Here is a 26,107-nt window from a genome sequence, read left to right as displayed (position 1 = left end):
CTGAAATCACCAAGGAAACACAGCTCAATGAAATGACCAAGTGTCAACAAACAGAAATCAACAAGATGGAGCTCTTCCCTGCCCCACGCAATGAAACAATGGAGTGTTCAAGTGCCAAAATCAAGAGTGTGAAGAACCACACAATCAGGTGTTTGCGTGCAAAAATGAACTGTTAAAAGTCTCCTTCATTAAATCACCCAGGGGTCTGTGGGGGTCTTAATCTAGCCTTGCTCACAATAATGGTAAGATCTCAAAAAGCAGAAATTACATAACAGTTGGGGATGGCAAAAATGGAGAGAGAGAAAAAAAGAAGTCAACATAAGCGAGTAAAAACCAGTATGGGGGACTTTTGAAATAAGTGCTTCATGACTAGATTACAAAATTAATCTAGAATGAGTGATGTTAACTTTCAATAGTAAAATTTGAGATAATCTTCGATAAGACACCACAATGAAGACTTATAATTTGAGAAAAGCAGACTTTATGGAAATCTAGAAAACATGTAATGGGAAAGTCAAAACTCAGCAACTGTAAATGACAGATGATGTCACTTCAGAGTCAAAATAAGTAAATTCCTAAAACCAATAAAACAAAAAGACTAAAAAAGGCTGAAATGGATAAATAATGGAATTATTTAAAAAGGAAAACTGAATAGATTAATGTACAAGAAAATTAAAAAACAGCAGAAGCTTTCAGACTTATAGGAATACTGGACACGACAGCAAGAGAACTCAATATGCATTCAAAATTAAAAAAAACAAACTGAAAAAACATAAATAAAAAAGAACTTAAGAAACTTCAGGGACACAAACGGAGAAATCATTGAAAATGAGAAGGAAATAGCAAATGAATTGAACAAATATTTCACCCAAGTGTTTGTAAAGGAAGAAACAAATAGGATGGCCCATGCAGAAGTAAAACAATCTCTTGAGTTCATAGATTTTAAAACAGAAGAATCAGATATGCTTCAAACCCTTGATGTATTAAAGACAAATAAAACTCCTAGATCTAATGGAAATTTACCAATTGCATTGAGAAAAACTGAAAGACATTATTTATAATCCCTTATTAGGCATATTTTAGCAGTCATTTGAGAAAAGGGAAAAAAACAAGGACTGGAAAGTTGCAAATGTGACTCCAGTCTTCAAAAAGGGAGAAAAAATGAATCCTAGAAATTACAGACCAATAGGTCTTAGTTCTGCACCATGTAAAATTATTGAAACTATAATAAGAAATCAATTAGAAAAGTACTTATATGAAAATAATATGCTAAGTAACAGCCAGCTTGCATCTTTTAGTTTGATTTTTTTGAGCAGGTGACTGCAGTTGTTGACAAATGCAAAGCATACAACATATGATATAATTTACTTAGACTATCAAGTTGCATTAAATATGGTTCTACACCAAAGATTAATTCAGAAAGTAGAAACTGCAGGCATGTGAGGTAACCTACAAAACTGGATCTCAAGTTGGTTAACTGACAGGAAACAAATAATACAAATAAGAGGAAAATGTTTCACAGGTCAGCAGAGCTAATCAGTACAGTCCCTCAGTGGTTGTTATTTTTTCTGATTTAAATTAATAATATAGAATTTACTATTGTTAGTAAACATGTGAAATTTGCAATGATACTAAATTGGAGGAATGGCAAACACAGAGGAGTCAGCAAAAACAATTCCAAAATACTTGACCAAGGTTCAGAACTGGATGAACACTTGGAAAATTAAGTTTAATGTTTGAAAGTGCAAAGTGCTATACACCGGCAAAATGACAACATTTTCATCATCTAAGCAATAGGCAGAAGCTATTAAAAAGGCAAATACAATGTTAGGCAAGATAGTAAAAACTGTTGAATATAAATCGAGGGGCATTATTCTTAGACCATATAATGCACAAGTGAGACCGCATGTGGGATATTGTGTGCAATTCCTGTCACAATGCTAGAAGAAAGATATAGCAGCACTTGAGGCTTGGCAAAGGAGAGCAACCAAGTGTATCTCAGGACTTAGGGACATGTTCTATCCAAAAGACTCAGAGAATTAAAACTGTTTAGTCTCAAGCAGAGGAGTCTGTGTGGAGACCAATTCCTGATCTTCAGAGTTCTCAAAGGCATTGATAAAAGTAGATCCAGCAGAATTCACATTAAGGGTCAAACACAACTCAAGGACACTGCCAGAAATTAAGTGGAAGTGCATTTAGGACTGAATGCAGGAAGCACTTCTTTATGCAAAGAATTGTGGGAATTTCGAACAAACTACCGAGGTATGTAGTTGAAGCAAAAAGCTTGATAACCTTTATGAAGAATCTGGATGAGATATTTTGACAGCATAGTTATTAACTAAACAAAGAGGCATGATGGACTGAATAATCTCTTCTCACATGTCAAATTTTGTATGTCTTTATTCTTAAAAAAAAAATTGTTTTTGTACTTTATAATTGTTACTTTTTCAGGAAATGTCATTTTGTATTTTGTTCTTATCCTTTTTCACTGCTATTTGATGATTAACTTTGCATGGATGTGGCCATGTTATTTATGATTGGTATACCCACTGCCAGCCACATGGCTTGAATATCACCCATAACATCATGTCCTATCAATATAAATTGCAACATACAGCATCAAATTGTATGGATCTACAAGTAAAAATACGCTACCGAGTTAGATGGGGACAATTAAGATAAACTAGTGTGAGAGCCTTTGCAATGTGATCCTGACTTTGATTCTCATTTTGTATTTCTGGCTTTCACAATTGGTTCAGTTTGTATTCTCAGTTTCGTCTACTTTTATTCCACACACTTACATGGAACCAAGTTATAATCTCTAGTCTGTCTAACCTGCATGTTTTGAGAATATGAAAAGACAGTCATGTCTGGAGAAAAAGCCACACAGACACAGGGAGTGCATGCAAACTCCATATAGCTAGTGAATAGGCGGAGAATTCAAATCCAAGACTTCAGTTTAATTAGCAGCAGCACCAGCTTCTACACCACAATGGCTCTTAAAAAAAAGCTGCAATAATTTAGCAGTCCAACTGGATAAATATGCTGATAAAATGGGTAAAAGATCAAGTGAATTTGTATTATATTCTTGTGTCAGTCATGTAGTTGTAATGCCTGCTTTTTAGTTTTATGCTCTATGCAAAATGACTGCAGTCAGGAGCAGTATGCTAAGTATAAAATTTAATAAAGTGAAATGTAAAGAAGGCAAAAACAGCTTAACAATCAAATTCGGATTTTATTTTACTACAGAGAACTGTTTGTTTTTTATCGGCATAAGGACATGTTTATTTTCATGTCTAATGACCTATTTAAATTTAAACAATATGTTTAATGTGAGTACTGCCACAAACATTATGCAAAGAAATTATTTATACAAGTTACAATATGAAATGAAAAATGATTTATAGTTCATTTCTTTACTTGAAGGACTTTTTTCTTTTAAATGAAATAATATCTGTAGACCAACGCAAAAAAAAGAAAAACTAGATTTCTTGCTCATGACTTCTTTGCAAGATTGTTTCTTTTTTCATGCAGTTGCAAGTAAAAATACTTCTGAGTTACTTAGACCTGGAGCACATGAATCAATTTTTCGTCTGACTCAGCTGAGCTTCCAGTTGATGGATAATTGGACACCTTCGGGTATTTTTTTCTTTTTATAATATGGGAATACTAAGACATAAAGAGTGACAGTATAGGAATTTGCAAGCAAAAGTGATACCTGAGCAAGACAGGGATTAGAGGTTTGGAAACTGAAATTGTAGGTATCATGACACACTTGCACTATTAACATTCAGCAATGTATTAAATGAAATCTAACAGGGAGCTGACACACAAAAGTTACTAAACTTGGATCATAGTACATAAACTAAAGGCTATCATTTATATTGTCAGAGTGACAGATATATTGGACTCTTAAATTAAAAAGAGCAACAGGCATAGTAGTGATCTTTGTATGGCTGAATTTGATATCTCTAAATCAGGAAAATGGTTATAAGCGCCATAACACATAATTTTCTGTGAGGAAACATTTCTGTACTCATCAGCACACCCATCCTGAATCCAAATAGCTTACAGTTTAATAAATTGTTGGACATGAGACAATTTTACTTTTTGACTTCAAGAAAACTTTTGCCAAAGATATATTATCTGCCACTATCAAATATTTATATTGTTTTGGAAAAAACATACCTGGGTAAAATAGAATCCCTGCCTGTTCTCATACTTGTACTGCACAGTGGACTTTCTACAGTACAATAGGTACCCATGCATTAGGTAGGGTAGAATAATTAAATTTGATCTAATCATAAAACCTACAGTCAACTTCACCACAAACTTCATTTGTGTATTAATATTATGCTGCTCAGATTTTTTATGGTGAAGTCTGTTTCCTAATATTAATAATTTTTGTATTAAATGCTTTGTGCACTCACTCAGAAATGCACAACAGTATCATTAGGATTGTATGTTTCTTTGAATGACCCCAGTCTCCAAGGTCAAATAACAAAGTAAGGCATTCTATTTCAGGAGTTGCAGTAGCCTGAATCAAACTGTCAGTGCGAATGTCATTAGTGTGAAATTTGTCAAATCTTAAGATTAAAATAGCTCAGTAATAATTCCTCAGCAGTTCATACCCCTTCACAAATTGCATTCAAGAAGAAATGAAAAGACTCCATAAAAGTACACTACAGTCACTTTTGAAAATGGTAGAATATTATTAATGTGGTGACAAAATGTAAGTTAGTTAGTTACAGAAAGAAAGCTGATGATATTATAATTTGTAGTTCTCAAAATCTATCCATTTCTCAAAAAAAAAAAACTAAACTTTTGTTTCATTCTATAGATGGAATCTTTACCTAAGGTGATATTAAGAGTGTTTATTGCCACATTTGAAAAATATTTAATTACAGAAAATCATCTGCAACCAATTAAATCTATTCTATGAATGACATCTGTGAAAATAAAGGCACCCATAACTATCAAACAGTATCATATACGTTAACATTTTTGATTCAGATATGATTGATGACTTTTAGCAGTATTAATATAGTAAAGCACGGAAGCTGATAGAATACTAGTTTTAGGGAAGTATTACATAATATGTTCATATGTACTGTAGACTCATGGTCAACCAGAATATATATTTTATTTAACACTGAAAAGTTAGGTAGAAATGTTTAAAGAAAAATGAGTCTTTTTGCTTTATTAAAGGAACACTACATAATATTGCTGCCTTACTGTTGTACAGTTTTAGATTCAGATTCTGCCTGGATATTGTATGTATGTAGTTTATGGGTTCTCTATGATTGTGAGGTGGGTACTATGCTGAATTTCTTCTCAAAGACAACACTTTTAGTTATATTACACTGGACAATGGGGAGTTTGCTTTCTAAACTCTTTTGGGTGTATCTGATCAGAAAAAAAAACAGTTTTGTTGCAATCACCTTTTTTTGTGATTTACTCTCATATTGTAAGTATACACATACAGTACAACTCCAACTGGAACATCTGTGTTGATCTAAAAGTATTGTCATTGCTACCTGGAATGCAGCTTGCAGATGAGATAGCTGTGCCAAAGAGTCTTTTCACATTAACTGGCCACTCGTAATGCATTTGGTTCCAGTTGGGCCAATAAACCACTTGTCAGCCCAAGAGAGATAATTGCTGCTTTCTCTTCATATGCAAGATGAAAAATGTTATGAAAGTGATAAATTCGGAAGATGAAAGATAATTTGATATTTCAGCCTAATGTTTCCACAAATAACTGATGTTAAGATTGAGGAAGGCATTTGCCTTGCTCCACAAATCGGACACTTCTCTCTATATATAAAAAAAAATCCTGGAATGTAAAAGCCAGGCGATGCGGCATGATCTTCTTAGAAGTTTTCAAAAGACATTTTTAAAACCCACTCGACAACAAAGACAGGCCACGAAGCGTCTCGCGGGGACCGTAAACATGAGACTTGGTGCCAAGAGATTGTCCCAGGGCAGTCTCGTGGGGACGTGGAACATAACAGTCTTGCAAGACACGCCCTTCTTATCAATTAAGAGCTCGGACAGCCAGCAAAACATTCAATCATGTAAAGTCATGTGGCACACACAGAGCCTGTGCTCTTAGCAAAGAAGAAAGAGCAGCGCGGAGAAAAGAGATACATATGCAGAGAAAGGTACAGAATATGAAAGCAGGTACAGTCGAAAGTATTTTAGCGTCCTAGCCAACCTGAAGCCTTTTTTGTTTTAAGTGACTGTTAGGTCTGTTCAAGGGAGGGCAGAGTACACCACGACATATTGATAGCTGGGTGCTGATTGATGCGGTAAAGGGGAGGCGAGATCCATGGGAGGAGGGGTTGGAGAGGGTGCTAGAAAGTTGTGTTTGGGGTTACGCAGTCGGCGATTGTTAAAGTAGAACTTTTGTGACACTTTATTACGTCAGTCGCTACAGTATCAAAAAAAAAAAATATAGCACAGATCACATTGACGCAAACAAAAGGAAATTAGTTTAAGTCAGAGAATTTCAAAAACGGGATTTAACTCACATGCATTTATTGGTTACTTTGCAAAAACAATTATTAACTGCTGATGATGTGGATCATTTTGTCTGTGCTGAAATTCCAAACAGGGAAACCTTTCCTACATTATAGTACAAAAGTCATTAAACACAAGTCTCACAGACCTCATTTAAAAAATTCAGCAAATTGGGACACAAAAGATTCCAAATTTTGTTTTTACAGAAGTTCTGAAATGAAAGTGAAACTAATGAAATAGCAACAATTCAAAGAAAAAAAAATCTTACAAGTGTGTATCCAGAAAATCAAACATGGGGGTTGGCGAGCTAAGTGAGCAGGGAGCAAAGCCCCCTAGTCATCAATAAAAAGAAAACTGGAGATCTGCTAGTGGTGCAGAGGAAACTGCATGGAGTAGATGCAAGGTTGTTGTTGAGAATTTTCTTGGCTACTACAGAGCACCAAACTACACCCAATTAGTTGACAATATACTTAAAGTTTACAAAACCATTGAAAGTGTAACATTTTAAGATGCATTTTTCATTAACATTTGGATGATTTCTTCTGGTAATCTTGGTGTAGTCAAGGGAAAACATGGTGAACATTACACCGGTACATTACAACAATAAAAATGAGGTATTAGGGCAAGCAAAATACAACTGCAGTTAGACACTGAAACGAGAAGCATCAGATGCAGAGTACAGATGAAAATCAGCAACAGACCTTTTTTAGCTCATTGGAAATCATGTAATGGGTCACAATCATCAAGAAAGTGAACACGCTAAATTCAATAAAGGTTAATTTCATGTTTCTCCAAAATCCTATGTGATACAGTCAAAATCACAATTGTTTTTTTCAGGAAGAAAAAAACTTTTGAAAAAATTTGATTTCCTATGTTGATTCTAAATTGAGAGAATGTGTGTTTGTGTGTGTGTGTGTGTGTGTTTGCAAGGCCTTGTATAGACTTCTACTCCATCTTGGTTTGGTTCCTACCTTGTAGCTTATGCTTCTGAAAAGAGCTCCAGCCTCTACAATCCTGAAATATATTAAGCAGATTCCATAAGTTATGGTTGGATGAGTTTACATCATATCAGGAGGTGGGCCGCCACATCATTTGCATCATTTGTCATGTAAGTACCTTTAAAATTATCTGCACATGGATTATCTTCTATTTGTTAATTTATGTAAAAAATGTAGACTTGTTAAGAAAGTACTTCACATATAGTTTCTGTTGGAGCTAAGCCTTATTGAATCTGTTGGGGCACGGATTAAAAACAAAATTGTAAAAATGGTGTGCTCGACAGGGGGATGCCACAGAGCCTCAAATCCCAAACATGGATGTACAGACACGTTCCGGGTTTAAACCAAAGCGTTTTATTTTACACATCAGTTATACAGACTTTTTTCCACTCTTCTCCACTGCTACTCCTCCCAGGCGAGTGTTGCCTGTCTCCTCTCCTGGCTCCAACTCACCTGGACAAGGCAGTCCATTTTTTTTTTTATTGAACACCCGGGAGCACTTCCTGTGCCATGGCCATGCCCGCTAGAAGCATTTCTGTGCCATACAGAAGTACCAAATAGTGGGGAGTGTAGCTCCCTGTAGCACACCCTAGCGGCACCAGCGGACCCCAGAAGGGTTGCACTACCAAACTACAATTCCTGTGTCCGAATGGGTACCAAGGCCAAGGGATGCTGCCATCTAGTGGGTTGGGGGAGCAGACAGCCTTGAAATGGGGCCAGAACTGAAATCAATCCCGACAGGGAAGCCAGCCTATACAAGCCATCCTTTACAATGGCTCTATATATATCTATACTAATAAAAGCCAAAGCCCTCACTGACTCACTCACTCACTCACTCACTTACTCATCACTAATTCTCCAACTTCCCGTGTAGGTTGAAGGCTGAAATTTGGCAGGCTCATTCCTTACAGCTTACTTACAAAAGTTCGGCAGGTTTCATTTCGAAATTCTACACATAATGGTCATAACTGGAACCTATTTTTTCGTCCATATACTTATAATAGACTTCTGCTCGATGTCCGTGGGAGGCGTAACTCCGCATTTAAATTAGAGGACATGGGGCCCTTGGGTCACCCTCATGAAGTCTTTCTGGTTGTTTGGTCAGAGACATTCACACCAGTGGCCTGCTGGAGGTCATTTTGTAGGGCTCTGGCAGTGCTCATCCTGTTCCTCCTTGCCCAAAGGAGCAGATACTGGTCCTGCTGATGGGTTATGGACCTTCTATGGCCCTCTTCAAAACTTCAAAATTTAATTTTTTTTTCCTTTTTCATTTATTAAAATACATTTTTAAAATGTCATTGAATAAGCATACTAGAGCATACATACATATATAATAATTACCATAAGATATATACAGTAAATAGAATGGGACATCTAAGATCAGTCATAAACCCTTGCACTATGTTGTTAGAGGTTGTTCTGCAAGAGTGTAGCCAGCAGTGAAATTACAAATGAAAAAGTAATACATTAATTTTGAATTCAATGAGACACTGCTTTCTGAAATTTTCTTTTTTTTTTAATCATGGGTCTGGAGCTGAAGAGACATCCTCTGCAGTGTAGCTGGCACTGCTGCAGGGGATTTTTACATGATTAGCTCAAAGATTTTGTGGTTGCTGCCCACATCAACATGACATCCAGACATACTGGTGGCAATAATTATACCCAAACAAGATGGTATGTAGTTCCAAGTCTGTTGAGGATGATTCATTTTACTATCACATTGTTGTGCATTGCATTTTATTATTTTGAAAAACTATACTATAGCTATATTTTATTATACTTGAAGGTATGTTAAATTTATAAATATGTTTTGAACACCCTACTTTTTTTTCCTTTACCCTAACACTCCAGTGCAAAGTAGCAATTGTCTTCGGTCTGGAAGGGAAAAAAAGACATTTTGTTTGAAATGGTCGTCACACTACACAGGACCTGTATCGTTTTCAATACAAATCAGATTTACTTCTTTTCCTCGGTGTTGTAGACTCTTCTACCAATACGAGTGTCTAAGATGCCAACTCCAGAGGCATCTGATTGCCTGTCGAGAGGATCACATTGTTTTGCTGTGCAGTTCTGTTTTCCATTCTTTTCTCAACCAACTGAGAGCACTGAAATCATTGTTTTTTTCATCAACTCCCAAATTTTCTGGATAAACGTAAAAAGGAAACATGTATATCTTCATGTTCATTTTGCTGTTGAAGTGAGGAATCTGGACTGGTTTTTTAATTATTATTTTGCTGCTCAAGTCTGTATCTGAATAAATACTTCACTTCTGATAATGGCTGGGATTGTTAGTTTCACTGCTTATATATTATATAGCAATAGGGAGAGTTCTGTAGAATTCTCCCAATGCCAGACTTAAGTCCATAATACAAAAACGTAGGTTCTTTTTTGCACAAAAAGCATTACAAATAAGGTTACCCATCAAGAGGAGAACACACAGTACAAACTAAGACCAAAACAACAAAGCTGTAATGATTTTGAATGTTTTTGTACATGATTTTATTAATTTTTAAATTATTTGGAAGTATTATTATTATTTATTTGGTTGTTATTTTTAAAATTTGTTTATATGTCTGATCATCATTTTCTGTTGCCATAGTCACAGCTATTTTGTAAAGTTGCTTTGGTACTTGTTGCTCTCAAGTGACACCAAGTTGTATATTGCGAGCAGTTAATCCTGACCCATTGACTATCTCTGACCTTGCTACACAGAAGCCAAGGGCTAATTCGCTACCCCTGAAACAAAACAACCTAAATGAACACAATTAATTTTATTAACAATCATCGCTTATTGCTAAATGTCAATAAACAATAGGCTAACTTCAGCAAGGAAATATTCAAACTCCATTTAATTATGTTTATTTGTAGAAAAAAATAGACATAAATGTTAAATATAAAAACATACAACCTGAATGATTCAAATCAGGATCACACAGAAAGCTTCATAAAAGGTGGCTGTAGCTTTAGTTATTGCAGTCTTTGTTTTTTTAAGCCAAGTAGTATGCCTGGGAGTTCAGAAGTGGTCTCTAGATGGGAAAAAATGAATGGGTTATCTTCTATCTGGCAGTTATGATGTCTCTCTAAAAATGCTTTTAAAAATCCTTTGAATTAACAGTGACTTGTTGGCTGCTTTACATACTGTAAGATGTTGCATCAGTCAAAAAATCGGACAACTGATAAGTTCCCATGTTCTAGTTGACTGTTAGTTATGTTACTTTTATGATCTAATGAGCTCATTTGTACCTGCATGCTGTTCCAAACACAGAACATTTTAATTACACAATTCACAATGTCACTTTTCCCATATGAGCTCTGGATATGCATATTAAGAGCCATATCTAAATAATCCTAAAATAAAAACACAGTACAATAAAACACGCAAATTAAATATTATGAGATGCATTTTGTATATTGTAACAGCATTACATGACCTCACGACCCAGAAGGTGCTATAGTGGTAACACACTCTTGCTGGCATCCAAGATTCTGAAATTATAGTAAAAACAAAAATGTAACATTAGGGAAAATGGTTACTTTCAAGGAAAAAGACTTTTCATGTGTTTTCCTACTTCAAGTTTTGGTGTATGAATTGGGCTCAGTACTTTGGTTTCTTTTGTGATGTTCAAGCTTTTTGACCTTTTTTTTTGTTTCCTACTTTGCAACTAGAATCCTGCTAAATTCAAAATTATTATTTTCTTTCTGCACTAAGCATTTCTCTTTATTACTGTAGTTTAATTATTTGGCAGATATCCTTTATCTAAGGTGACTCACAACATTTGAGATACAAATTTTTTTCAGATGGAACATAGGCAGGTGAAAGTGTGTTGTTCATGGTCACACAGTGTCAAAAGCAGGGCTTGAACTGACAAATTTATAGTTTAAAATTGAAAGCATTAACAACAACAACATTTATTTACTAGCTGACGCCCGCTGTAGCGTACGTCGGTGTAAGAATAGGAACAGAAAACTGTGAGAAAGTCTCTTATATATATTTTTCTTCTAGTTCATCCTACTTCCTCTACAAACCCGGTCCCCCCCATACGCAGCCCACATGCCATTTCTCGATTCCTATTCCTCCTCTTCCACACCCTTTCCTACGCTGCCTGTGGTCTCCCATACACCCCGACGCCGCTTTTCTCAATTCCTATTCCTCCTTCGGACTACTGCATTCCCCGCTCCTCTTTCATGACCCCATTGATGTAACGTCACCGCCCTATATCTAGCCTGACCACGTGACCTTTCACTTCGGTGGTGAGGAAGCAGGACGAACCAGAAGAGAAATATATATAAGAGATATAGCACATTTTCATACAAGTAATGTAGCTCAAAGTGCTTTACATGATGAAGAAAGAGAGAAAAAAAAAAGACAAAGTAAGAATTAAATTTAAGAGAACACTGATTAACTTTGAATAAAGTAAGGCTCGATGGCCAGGGAGGACAGAAAAAAAAAACAACTCCAGACGGCTGGAGAAAAAATAAAATTTGCAAGGGTTCATAGGCCACAAGACCGCCCAGCCCCCTCTAGGCATTCTACCTAACATAAATGATCAGTCCTCATTGTATTGTTAACCACCACAACACACTGCCTGCCTTCTTTTCCTCTCTTCCTTCCATATGTTGAGCTCCTTTCCTCCAAAGGTCATTTCTGGCTCTCTTCAGAACTAGTTAGACCAGAGATACCAGTCTAGAAATCCCTCTAATGGATCCTGGTGTCAATGAAACCCTCGACCAACTAACATAATGAGGTAGGATGAGAAAATTGAAAAAGAAAAAATAGCATTATTTTAAATGATTTAAAAATCTGGAAAATTACTTCATAATCAAAAGACAAGAAGTTTGAGAGAAAAGAATTGTTAAAGAGCAAACAAAGGTTAATAAAGGGAGGACATAAGCATGCCACTAAAGCAAAACACGGTAAGCAAAAATCATACGTCACCACTAAAACTAATGTTATAAGTATAAGTTATTAAATACTTACATGTGTGTGTGTTTTAATTTGGATCTTAAAACTTGGATGGCTGAACTCTGATAACTGTCATTTTATGTATAGAACAGGAAATTATGTGAGGATGATGTGTTGTTGTATGGTGTTCCATAAATAAACGAATGCTAAAAAATACATATGGAAAATCCATCTACATTATTACACTTGGTAGAAACCTAACCACAGATACCCAGAAAAGCAGATTATTATAACTTACATTCAACAAACAAGTTATATAATCCTTACCAAGCCAAGTTTCCGACCCCCTGCATTATAAACCCCGATCTGTCACCCTGTTACTCAGTCTATAACAGGTAACATCCCTATGTGCCACTTTAACTACTTAATAAAGTGTTCATATTGCAAAATATTTATCAAAATAATGGTTTATTTACCAAAAACACACAGAGAATGAATAAAGAAAAGGGAAAGACCAAGTACAAAAGCAAAACCAATCTGCTCAACAGGTAATGCCTACCCATAGTTGTCAATGACTATCAGAAGGAATGGCTTCTCCTCACTAAAGTATACAATAAGTATAATAGATACTCTCTCTATCCCCTTATCCTCACTTTCTCTATCAAGGGTCTAGGCACTACATCTACAGTATATGCCAGCTGGATATATGAGATCTCATTCAGAGGGTTAATTAGGATTCAACCCCGAGAATGTCTTTTGACTTTAAAATATTTCATCAGAACCTTTCTAATGATCTCTTTTTAAATTCCTGGTTGCCTGTTGTTTAAGTCCTCTGTACCACTTATTGGTACTGAAAAGCGTTCCTGTGTGTTCCCTCAAACACTTGTACCCATAGAGGTATTACTTTTGTGGAAATATTTAAATACATAGGACATGACGATTTCAAACACTGCAAAGCCTTTCCTTTATTGTTTTCTAAATGCGTATTCTTCTCTTCTTCCATATTCCATATCATATATGTATAGTGACCAAACGGGACCTGAAAACATAACAATCTATGGCTGTCTTGGGACCTTAAACAAGTTTTTTTCCTTATCTATCAGGTAGTATGGCTGGGCCCTCTTACCGTTTACTTTTCCCATCATCAATTACTTTTTTCACAAGTCAATTGTTGTTCATCAGTTCTCATTTATCATTTCTTGCTCGTCATTTATCAAATAACACTATTCTCTTGTCAATCATCACTTTTCACTCATCCTGATCGCACATCTATAATAACTAACCACTCTACACTTAACACTCATCATGTATCATTTGCCACTCACTGCTCATTTGTAACTCATCCTAAAACAGCCCTTACACTTTATTTATCACTTATCTCATGCTTCTAGTTTTCAGATGTTTATTTAAAAAAAAACACAAAGTGGATTCAGCAATGGCCAGGAATGCAGGGGGTAGAATGTGGGTAAATCAGGTGTAAATAAAATATTGTTGGTTTATTTGAATACAAATTAAATACTTCCTTTTAAATGAATGTGGTCAGCAGGCATACTAGATATTAACTACAGCAGCTTCTGGCATTACTGGCAAAAAGAAAAAAAATATGATTCAGAAAATGGCTACATTAAAGCAATTAATGGGAAAGATTAAAACAGGAAAACCTATAAAGTCGTAGTACTTTCACTCCTGGACAATTTACAGCTTTAATGACAATACTACTTGAAGCTACCCTGGGCAATGTACAGCTATTGTACCATATTTGTTTAAAAAATGTTTGATTGATATTGAAATAAATAAATATGCAGCTCATTTACTTACATCTAAACACTCCATCATCACTTTCACTACTTGATTGTGAATACCTTTTAAAAAAATTGAATGGAATTTAGACATTTATAAAACACACTCTAGTACAATATGTACTAAGCAAGCCATAATTAAACTAAAAATTGTTCATTGTTCGTATATATCTTGTTTAAAATAGTCTAAAATGTTATGGTGATATCCAATTCGTGAGCGATGTAATGAAGCACCTATCTTGGTAAGCCACATGTTTTAGGAATGTTCTACAACCATACCATTTTTGGCATTTATATATATATCACAGATTGAAGTGAATTTAAAATAACTCATAACAACAATAGTTGAAGTAATACCACATATTATAAAAGTGCTATGAGACGTTGACTGTAATATCTTATACCACAATACTTACATAAAGGCTAATTTGCTTAACTTGAAGAATTCCAATTCACTTTTTATAGCACAGTTCGAAAGCAAAATTGTATATTCTCTTAAATTCGAAAATCTGTTTATTAGGATCTGTTCTGAAAGTTTTCCAAATCAGGAAAAACCACAGTAATGCAGTTGTAAAGTGATCACACTCAAGCCTGTGCTCGTCCTTTATATCCTATGTAATGAGCCATTTTAGACAGGGCTGTGTTAGTATGTAACTTTCTTTACTTGATGTAGGTTGAGTGTTGAGTGCCTTGCAAACATATATTTTGTACTTGCTATTTTAAATGCATTGGGGTGTGTTTAGTTACTATGTTTTATTTCTTAAACAAATATATAGAAAGTTAAAAATTAATATTGGTGTGTTTAGAAAACAAGTGAACAACAAGTGAGCAGTGCTACATAACGTCTGATGTGCAATGACTGACTAGTGAATAATGATGAGTGATGCATGATGAGCAGCAAGTGAGTAGTGACAAGTGAAATTTGATGAGCAACAAGTGAGAAATTACTGTATGTATGCTGGGTGATGATTGAGACATGATGGGTGAGAAGTGAAGAGGAATGAGAAAGAAGTGATGAATAGTGATGAGCAATGAGTAATGAGTTACAGATAATACATGGCAAGGAGTAATAATTGATGCTTGACTACTAAACACTTCTCTATTTTATATTTATGGCCAGTGAATATTCAATTCTTTTGAGCCACTAATTATATTGGCTAATTTATCCACTAAGTGCCGGTGTTCTACTATCACTTAGTAGTGTTACAAACAGTGTACATTCCACAAAAATGATTGAGAAAACAAAATTAAATAAATACATTTGGCTCCCTGGATGTCTTTATGAATCAGCTTCTTGTGCATGCGCTGGTCTTCTTTTTCTAGTGTAGGAGTACACATTGCTGTCATTATTTTAAGTTTGAACTTGGACCCCTGCCTTCATTCATTTTGAGACACCCCACAGCCATGTATAAAATGATTTATACAGTATTTAAATTAGAAGGTTACACAGACAGGCAGATACAGTCTGTTTAGTATTCTTAAGAAATTTTGTTAGCCTACCTTTAAAGTCTGTGTGGAAAAAGTTTAAAAAAACTATCTATGGAAAAAAAATCAGAGGTAATAAGATCTTTAATTTTTTGCTTTCACAATTTCTCAGGTACAATAAGGTATTCCTTGACATCAGTGTTTCTGCTTTGAAGCTTTCCTGTTATAATCTTTATGAAAAAATCCCTTAATTTTCACTCTCGAGTAATACCTTTCATCTGATATAATAAATGCAGAGATGTAATCACACAGACATATTGAAGAGAAATATATACAGTTATGTTGATAAAAGGTAGCATGGCAATGCAGTGGTTAGTACTGCTGCCTGTGCATAACTTTTTGTTTTCTCCTACAAATGAAATTTGTAAAAATCAGTGCTGGGCTGCATATAAAATTTTTAATCGTGATTAATCGCATGATTGTCGACAATCACAACAATCACATTGTTATGTGCAAAATTCAATAATGAACTCAAAAGTAGTGTATTGCATGTATTTGGTTTGCAAACACTTTAAATAAATAAGGTGCTTTTTACATAATAGCAGTTAAAATATTTCTTGTAAATCTCAACTTAAACATTAATGTAATCAAATCAAATATAAAACCAAAGAAAGCTATTTGCCACTGCCAGGGCATTAACATTTTATATAGTTTGTTATAGAAAAAACAAGCTACCCTCAGAGTCCAGAGCTATGATCACAACATTATAACAGGCACCTTCCGAGCAACAGCAAGTTAACATTTCTAAATCTATTTTCTTTTTTATCTGAACAGATATCAGCAGAAACATTTTCTTTTATCAGGGAGCAGCATAAACAGTCTATGTTCAATAGCAACTCTTTGAGGGCTAATATTTGTTCCAAAAAACTCAGTTTACTGAAAAGTGCACAGAGCAATAGTTTCACACATAAATCAACATAAAAAGTATGTTGCTGCCTGTTGTGCCTGCTGTTGGTGCCTGTTTGCAGTTTGTGGCAGCAGCGGTTGTGCGGGGAGCAGCTCAACAGCCAGCAGGAATGCATGGTGGGCTGGCTGTCTTTGTGAGGAAGGTGTGCGGGGGTGGCAGTTGCAGTGAGATGCAATATGGTTTGTACCTCCTGCCTCCTTAAGTGTCTGTCCTCCCACGTTGCCATAGGTGCATCAGCTACATGAACGTGTTCAACACCACGATCAGCTGAAGACCAATCAGCTTATGCCGGCACCTCAATTTTGGTTTTGTTCTACATCTCCAGATCACTTGCATCAAAATCAGAGTGTGACAAATCAGAGTACGAGAAAAGTCGGATTATTTTGCTTTGAGCATTCACTTTGGTATCTCTCCACCTGCCACTTTAGAAGCTGTTTGCTCTTCGCTACTCATGCATATGTAGGGAATTGAGAACAAATTGTATTGAAAAGTGCTGTAACAGAAAGATCACTAATCTCTATCGATCGCTAGCAAGACTGAGGCTTTCAAAATAATAGTAATAATAACAAAAACTGCTTTAATGCTTGATAAAATAATTGTTGGCGTTGATTAATCAATGTGTCAACTTGATAATAGCACGTTAACTTGCTCAACCCTAGTAAAAATACTGACTGTCACGTTGTATGAATGAGTGTGGGTATGGTGGATTGTGTACCCTGTGATGAACTGGCATCCTGTCCAAGATTGACTTCAGCCTGATGCATAATGTTGCTGTATTAGCCTGTGGTTTCCTGCATCCCTGTATTCAGCTAAACAGGTTCAGAAAATGAACAGATAGCACTGCATACCTTTTTTAAGCTCACATGCAATTCATGATACATTTTCTGGAGATTTGCACATAACTAAGGAGGAGGTCCAAAAGTTGTGACTATTTAGGTATTCCAGGAATGATAAAGAGTGCTGAAAAAGCCAATTTTTACTTGACATTGTATAGTCAGTCCTAAAACCTTCTTTGTCTCTTTTTTATTGGATCACCAAATTACTTTATAGGAGTGTCTGCTAATCCACGTAAGGTACTCAAGGACTATTTAGGCACGCTAAAAACTACAAATATAAATTTGCTCAAAAAAAATTCTATCATTGTTATTAGTTGAGAGTTATTTTTTCTTTATTTCTCTTTCCTCGTGTAAGATACCAATAATGTAATATTTAACACTTTTCCATGTTTATTGTACTTTAACAAAGAGGAATACTTCTTTAGACCATGCAAGGATATTAAATACAACAAATAATTTTGAATAGATGACAGTTACATTTTAGAGTCGGCTGGGGATGCTTAATTTAATGGCACAGCACCAGAAAGTAGCTGTCACTTCAGGAAAAATTGCATTTCATTAATAAATTCTGTTAACAAATCACCCATTTTTTTTAAAAGCATACCATACAACCTTCTAAAAGAAGAAAGTAGAATATAAAAGATAAACATGAAGGGTAGCATCACAGCCTTTGGCAGTATAGTCTGCAGTGGTTTAAATACCTTAACCTGCTCTCTGAATGTGCCCTGTTCATTTTCCCTATTAATCGTGACCTTTTAGCTCAGGAATCTTCCATGATGGTCTTCTTGAACCCTTTCAAGGATGCTTCTGTCTTCACTAATGTGGTACTCAAAGCTAGGTACTTCCATTTGGTTATACAGGACTGTCTCCACTTACTTTGATTAATTTGTTTCTATTCTTGAGATAGAGGCCATAATTCTGTTATCTGTCTAAATGATCTCACCACATTGTGTAAATACAGACAGTTGGTACAATACATCAATTTTTCAAAGTACATTACATTTGTACATTTTATTTTTCCTTTTCTTCATTCTCAGTACAGTTCTGTGTTTCCTACCTGAGCCCCTCAAGGAAGGAATACAAGATTCTGTCCCTCTAATATAATAAGTAGGAGTCGGATAATAAAGAGAGCAGCTTTACCAGAGGTGCATGATAATGCTGATGAGTGATTTTTTTTATGTTTGATCCCTATGTATGTCATTTCAGCACACTCAAAAAAAAACAAAAAAAAAAAAAAAAACGAATCCCTGGATATATGTGGTATTTTGCTTATACAGACTCCTTTTGTTGTGTAGTTTTTAGAATAAGCTGCATACATACAGTATGCCACTATATTATAATTCAGCTATCTGCTAGATGGACTGTCAGATTGAAATTTAGGAATTTCAATACACTCTAATGTTTTATTCCTATGTTTCTCAATAATACACCTTCTATTAAGGTCTCCTAAGAAAAGAATAGTCCCAAGTGCATCAGTGGACCAATTTTAACATCAGTATTAAAAAAAAAGCATAGACCTCATAATATACATCTATACTGGCCACCTTCTGCTTCACTGCTTTGCACTTGAAGCAGCAAATTGAACAGCTAAATCCACAAGAAGATGTGTATTGGAAATGTTATAGATTCTAGCTGATATGCCTTTTATCCCCCCTCCCTGTTAAAGAACTGTGTATACATTGTTAATTGCTTCCAACAGCAAGTGACCTACTATTGCTACTCAGTGCAAGACACTTGCTGAGTTCAGGAGCAATAGGCTGACTTACTGTATTACTAATGTTTACTGTATTCCTTTTTTTTTCTCTGGTCAGGATTATACAGAGAAGAAGGCATAAGTACTACAGACAGTTTCTCTGAATAACTCCCAACCATTCCAATTTATAGCTTCTGAAATTGCATCATTGTGGCAAGGTTCAGTGACTTCATCAGTGTATTTCAAAAAAGAAGGAAGAAGCAGATGATAATGCCAGTCAAATCTGAAACCTTGGTGCATTCAGCACTATCACAGATTAGATGCCTGCAAGGCTTACTTCATAGTTGCTATTCATTAAGGTTTTAAAAGAGGTTTTCTTCAACAATTTGAGCAACCTTGAGCATTTGTTAAAGCGCGCAATTTGTTTTATCCTTTACTATTAAAAACAGTGAAAAGAAAATATAGGTGTGATTTTCTAAAAATCTCCCTTTTTTCACATGTGTGCTTAGTCTTATACTGACTTTTTATATAACATAATTTGCTACTTTTATGTTCTTGAGAAGAAAATAATATTTTTATTTATATCTTAATGCATATTGCATTTGAACATCTAAACTATAGAACACATGTGGCAGGGTTTAGCATGGCTGCTTCACAGATGAAAGGCACTGGCTTTGATTCTGAGATGGGTCAATGCCTATATGGAATTTAGGTTTTCTCTGAGAGCTGCCATCTCTTTTCAAAGGTTAGGTTGATTGGCGACTCTAAATTAGACTGCTGCAAGTGGGTATGGGGACAGGCAACTGTGCTCTTTATTAAACTAGCCACCCACCCAGGGCTCCTGGGATAGATTTTGGCTCTGTGCAATCCAGTAATAAATAAAGTAGATTCAGAAAATAGATATGAATATAGAATAGCCTTAATAATGCCCAGCTTGCTTAGTAGAATGAAAAATTCCAAGTAGCTGGTCATCCAAAAAATTATTGGTCTTAATAAATGCTACTTTTAAAAATACAGTTTTTAATGAGTGCAATGAATGCAGGGATACTGAAGCTGTGCAATTTACTTAGCCAATAAGGCCACTGCTGCAGGGCCTTTTCAAGTGTATCCCATTCATATTTGTGATACAATATGAGGTTCTGTCTGTTAAGAAAATAATGAGTAACAACAAAAAGGAAGGGTTGCTTCCACTAACTGAGCAAATAAGTTCATTGTTTGCAGTGAATAAAGTTAATGACTGCATCATCACAGAGTACAAGGCTGTTTCCCAGTCATTGCTCATGGCATAAGGAAAGAATATCTCATATAAAAATGATTTACAAGTAGTGGGCATGTCTTTGCAGTTTTATTATCAGAGAACACAGATTAGATTGGGGTGACTGCTTTAGTCATCAAAAACCAGCAAGCTGATTTATAGCTAAGCCCTCCTCTCTTTACATTGCCTTTGTATTCACATGGAAATCTCTATCATCCAGGTGTATATCCAACCTTCCCGCCACATTTAACCTCCTCATCTTCAAGTCTGCAGCTCCATCAGCAGCACTCTCTGAGAGGGAGGTTTTATATTAGTCAGGGACTCTGAATGGCAGCCAATCAGGAGCAGATCCCCCTCTGCTTCAGCTCGCTGCCTTCCAGAGCTAAAAGTGATGCAGAGAGAGGCAGCTGGAGTTAGATTCAAGTGTAGTCAGTCTTGGAATCTAACAGCAGCTGGAAAGGGTACAGAGAAGCACTCCACGCCAAGGCACTGTTTCAGCCGAATATGAGAACACGAGTGCAGTAATCCTTCTTCAAAGGTAAGCTGTCCTGAATTTATTCTTGTATGCTGTTTGCACTTGTATGTCTGGGATTCTGTTAGCAGTATGGCACAAGCTTAGCTGCGCTCGACATAGTAATGCATATTAAAGAGTGGCAGGATTGCAAACTATCCACAAATTGGTATTAATGAATTCTCTAGGAGATTGGATAACCTTCTACTTTTGTGGAGCAAAACAAAAATAAATAAAAACATGTGCTTTCCTCCCTGTATCACCCTAAATATTTACCTAGGAAATTCTCTCTCCTTAGTCTTCAATTGTAGGAATCAGAAATAATCATAAGCTTCAGAATATTTTAAGCAGAAATCAGTGAAAGAGACGGCACTGCTGCAATAAAATCCATATTTCATGCGGAGTTAGTGCACCAAGTTCAAAAGGAATTTGAAAACAAGAGTCACAGAGGATGACAGAAAGTAGTGGCAGTAACAGTTCTGCTCAAACTCATCTGCCGGCATAATAGCTTACCGGGTTAGGGCCCCGGGTGAAAAATAAAAGAAAAAGAGAGACAGAGACAGAGAGAGAGAGAAACAGTCACCTCAGAGATTTTAAGACATGATAATAAGATTTGCATTATAGATATTACAATGGGAGAAGCTGAAGTCTACAAAACTCATACCTCCAGTTGGACTGTTTTTGCATCTTTCCAAGAAAATGATTAACACTCATGCATGTTCTGTACTCTGTTTATGCTGCATTACACGCTCACATATACTTGCCCTGCCTCAAAAGCTGAAGGTATATTTTTTCTTCATTATCTGGAAGAAGGAAGAATCTGACAATGGGGCAACTCAGGTGCCCAGCGTATGATTCTTGTTTTGGTTTACCATTTCTCTTAGACATATTATAAAAATCTGGAATACATAAGTGTATATTATAACATTTGTATAATGCTTTGAATTGGATAAATGAAAACTTATATTTTGACAAAACAATAGAAATAGATATCATTTGAGGAGAAGCCTGTTTCATATAATAAAACGAATCACTTACTGAATAATGCAAAGCATCTCCTTTTGTAATCTCTGCATGTCCCCGAGGTGCTTTTTTCATGTTTTTTTTTTCACCTAAATGATCAAATAGGCTTAAAACAGATAATAGTGCTGCAACAGCATCCAGTCCTGAGAGGTGCATGCAGTCTGTGAGAGCTGTATCAGCAGCTTAGTCAGATATTTTGCAGCTATTTTTTCTCTACTTATTACAGTAAACTTTCCAAGACTATGCATACCACTCATAAAAATTATTTTTTTGACATTATCTTATTTATCACAAAAAGCATGTAGAACATCTTAGAAGAGAAGAATAATTTTCTCAGTAATACATAATTAACATTAAATAAATAACGGTGGCTGCAATTGTGCTTTCTTTGCAGCTAAAGGTATTGTTACCAATTAGCTTTTTTTCTTTTGTACATAATATCTTATACTTACTTATATCTATGTACTTAGGGGGTATGGGGATTATAGTATCCCCTTTTTTAAAAAGTGTTACATTCATTATAAAGGGGAAGTACAGATGGTTCTGGTAACCCAGAATAACAACAGTTGAGTACAGGTTTCTACAGCTTTTCCCATCCAGTTTCAAGTGTAATCATGTTCTGTATGCCTAACCAGCAGATGCTGTGATTGATGACACAGTGACAATTTTCATGCCCTAAGAGCCATAAGGCAGCCAAGTGTTAAATAAATCCTTTTTTAATCAAAAAAGGAAGAAACAGATTTTCAGTTGTTTTACTCATTTGCAATGTCATATATATATATATGGTAAATGTAAATGTTTACTACCTGAAGCAGTAAACAGAAAATCAGGGTTATTTGGGTTGTCTTTTATCCCTGTCCAAAAGGAACTTTAAAATCAACTTTCATTGTTTATTTTTTTTAATCTGTTTGTTTTCAAATAATTTCTGTTCCACTGTGAGGAAAGTGATTTGATTTTATAAAGTTAAAAATTAAGAGAGAAACATGTAAGAAAGGGATCTGTGCTGTGTTTTGTTGTTTTTTTTTTGTGTGGTAATTTTTCCTATAATAAGTTTTATACAACTCATAGTTAACAATTCCTTATGAAATGAAATAAAGTATGCAGCAAACATTAAAAACATGACTATTATTATGAATTAAGATGTAATTTTTATTTGTGCCATTTACAGATATCTCTTATGAAATTTAACAGTGTTTTAAATATTTGAGTAGGTTAAATACTTATTTAGACTGTATGTCTTTTCAAGTACAAATCTTACAAATGCTTTGCTCTCACATTTTATAGGCATCTACAGTAAAACGGAGAAATGATAGAGGTTTCTACAGGTAGATGGACACATAGCTCCATCTAGTGTCACATATACTTTTATAAGATTTCATTCTCTGTTCACTTGGTTGTTCAGCTGGGAGTGAAATGCAATGTTGCCACTGATATCCCTTGAATGATTATTTCAGATATGAATTTATGAACTGCAAAGGTCTGTATTATGTCAGGGATCGCATTTTATCACCAGCAGATGTTTCTTTCCAGTCTGCAATAAAAAGCCTGAATGATTAGAATGCTCTTCTCTTCATGGAAGCAGTAGCAACTTGTGTGTCTTTCTGCTAAAAAGACATTGAAAAATTAGAAATGTGTTTCATATGTCATTAAATTCACTTTTAGGATATTAAATGAGGTTAGGTACTAAAAGCAAAATAATCTAAATTTCCATATCCAGCTACATTCTCTGCATAATCGTTCAGATTCTTCATTCTACAAAGACATGCATTAAAGGTTCATTGGTATTTGTAAACTGGCCTAGTATGAAACAATGTAGGATTACATATACCCAAAGTGTGCCTGCAAAGGACTGATATCCCATCCAGAGTTTGGTCCATGTTTTACACCCAGTATTACCTTCAGCCTGGGATGGAGAAATCAGATTAGGAGCATGAATGGATCAGTGTTGGTAGCTGATGTAAAACTCTAAAATGTCCTCCTTTAAGATCCATCTATCATTCTCATTGGGGACCTCTTTATATATCATGCATAATGCAGCTCATCCCTTTACTCTGTGATGCACAAACACATAGACTTGCAAACTATGAATGTATTTACACATATACAGTATAGTATCATGTAAATTGACACTTTTTGCCTTATAGAGTATATATACATACAACATCTATCGATCTATCTAAAAAGACAATCCTAAAAGTAATGCATCAAGTTTATCCTAACGAAGACCATTGATATGTATTTTCTGATCAGATTGTGTCACCTCAGCGTGTACTTGAAAAATTTAACATGTAAACGGAATTTTACAAACCCATCGTCCCATTACATATCTGAGTTCTATTTAAACTTCACTATTCAATATGAATATTTTAACACCAATTTAATCTAATTTGTGTTTGTTTCCTCTATTTCAATGTTGCCATTACATCCTTAAAAATGCAAAGTATCTAAAGTACCCGGCTTATATTGAATATATTACATTAGTGACAAGAACATTTAGTGTCTTATGAGTTTTTTTTTTTTTATGTAGGTGCCTGTTCAGCATTATGAGCTAGCTTACTGAAACAGGCGCAACATACAAATAAATGGAAATGAAGCACTGCTTTCCTTTCCAGATTTTGATTAGACACAAAGTACAGTATATGAATCAGAAAATGAGAACTAGGACATGTAAAATGTATAGCATACCCAAGAATTAGGAAGCAACAAAAAAATAACAAAAAAACAAAATTAATACTTATGCATTCATTGATCCATCCATTTTCAAACGTTATAATTCTATTGCAGCATGGCAAGAGGAAAATCCTATGCTTAGATCATCAGGTAAAAATCAAGAACCAGCACTGGAAGGGACACCATACTATTGCAAACACTTATCTGTACTCACTCCAATTTGTTCATATATTTGTAGTCATATACAACATAATTTTTTATGTTTCTATTTCTTTTCCTCAATTTTGAAAAGAAGGCTTACAACATTTTATGCCTTAGGTTCAGCATGATATATATTCAGTACACCAGAAATACTTAACAGTGTAACAGTTTCCTTTAGCATTTAGCATACAGTAAAATATTCAAAATAGAAGCTTAGTATTGTTCTACTTCAATAAAATTACAATACATAATATTGTAGCTATTATTAAACTTGTATTTTGCTGCTTATGTGTAATTAACGGAGTGTAGACCAAAGGGTTGGATTTCCAAAACTCCTGGTGGATAAACGGTCAGATCTAATTTACAAGACAACAAGAAAAGTTAAGAGCATCAAAATAGGTGTTGGATAAAGAGTCTTCGCATGAAGAATTAAACAGTTCTCTGTCACCCAGCTCAAGTTGAAGTCAGGGTACGATAGCTGACAGCAAAAAGGAAAACCATTATACATGGTTAAGATCCATATAGAGAGATGGAGAATATATTTGGAAGAAACATCCCATGGTATATTATGTGCACATATGAAGATTAAAAACAATAACAATAGAAATAATTAACATCCCTTATACAGTACATGTGCAGATATCCACATATCTATTCAAAAGATGACACTTCTGACCTCTTCAAAGAATTCAGTTAGCTAGTTATGTCATTCTTCTAGTTTCTTTGTTGTGAAATTTTAAAAGAATATTAGTGAACTGGTTTACGTAAATGCCAATATGCACAGTTTCTGTAAATCTGGAACTGAGAAAAGTAATCTATATTAAGTGTATGCAAAAGAAGACTAATTTCTTATAACATAAGTTCTAGCTGTTTCTGACTTAATGCTACCACACAGTCTAAAGGAAATATCCAAACTTCATACCTGAATCTCAAGTGTAAATGTTTCTTCCTTGTGTGAACAGATATTTTACTTTACACAATGCATCAATCACAGGTTTGGCTAGATGGACATTGATAAAGCAAGCGCTCAGGTATTAGGGCCCCAAACATTTCATCAATAGGATAATTAACATGTGTACATTATGTCAATGCATTATCGTGTCATGCAGTGTTATACATCTTTAGCTGTGCCGACTGCATAATCCAGAAAATATTTCTTCTACAGTCTTTCTTTCAAGATTAACTGGTTGAAATGTGAAATGTGAACTGTGACAGATGCCAAAAATGAGCATTCCTTTCATCTGAGAGGTGGCTAATTTACCCCAGGAAGCAAGTGACAATTGGTAAATTAGCAGAAAGAATGG

At 35.1% G+C, this 26,107-nt stretch overlaps 1 protein-coding gene across 1 annotated transcript in view; it reads left to right on the top strand.

Annotated features, from left to right (window-relative positions):
* The first annotated feature begins 20,694 nt into the window (after positions 1-20,694).
* The window catches only part of cdh10a (cadherin 10, type 2a (T2-cadherin)), a 308,396-nt gene continuing 302,983 nt past the window's right edge, over positions 20,695-26,107 (top strand). The window contains exon 1 of the mRNA XM_039754910.1: positions 20,695-20,936. The gene's annotated coding sequence lies outside the window, so the exon portion shown is untranslated. The remainder of the gene's footprint in view (positions 20,937-26,107) is intronic.

This window comes from Polypterus senegalus, chromosome 5, assembly GCF_016835505.1.
Source record: "Polypterus senegalus isolate Bchr_013 chromosome 5, ASM1683550v1, whole genome shotgun sequence".
Classification (NCBI taxonomy): Eukaryota; Metazoa; Chordata; class Cladistia; order Polypteriformes; family Polypteridae; genus Polypterus; species Polypterus senegalus.
Note: the sequence above shows the minus strand (reverse complement) of the source record. Positions and strands in the feature narration are given on the sequence as shown.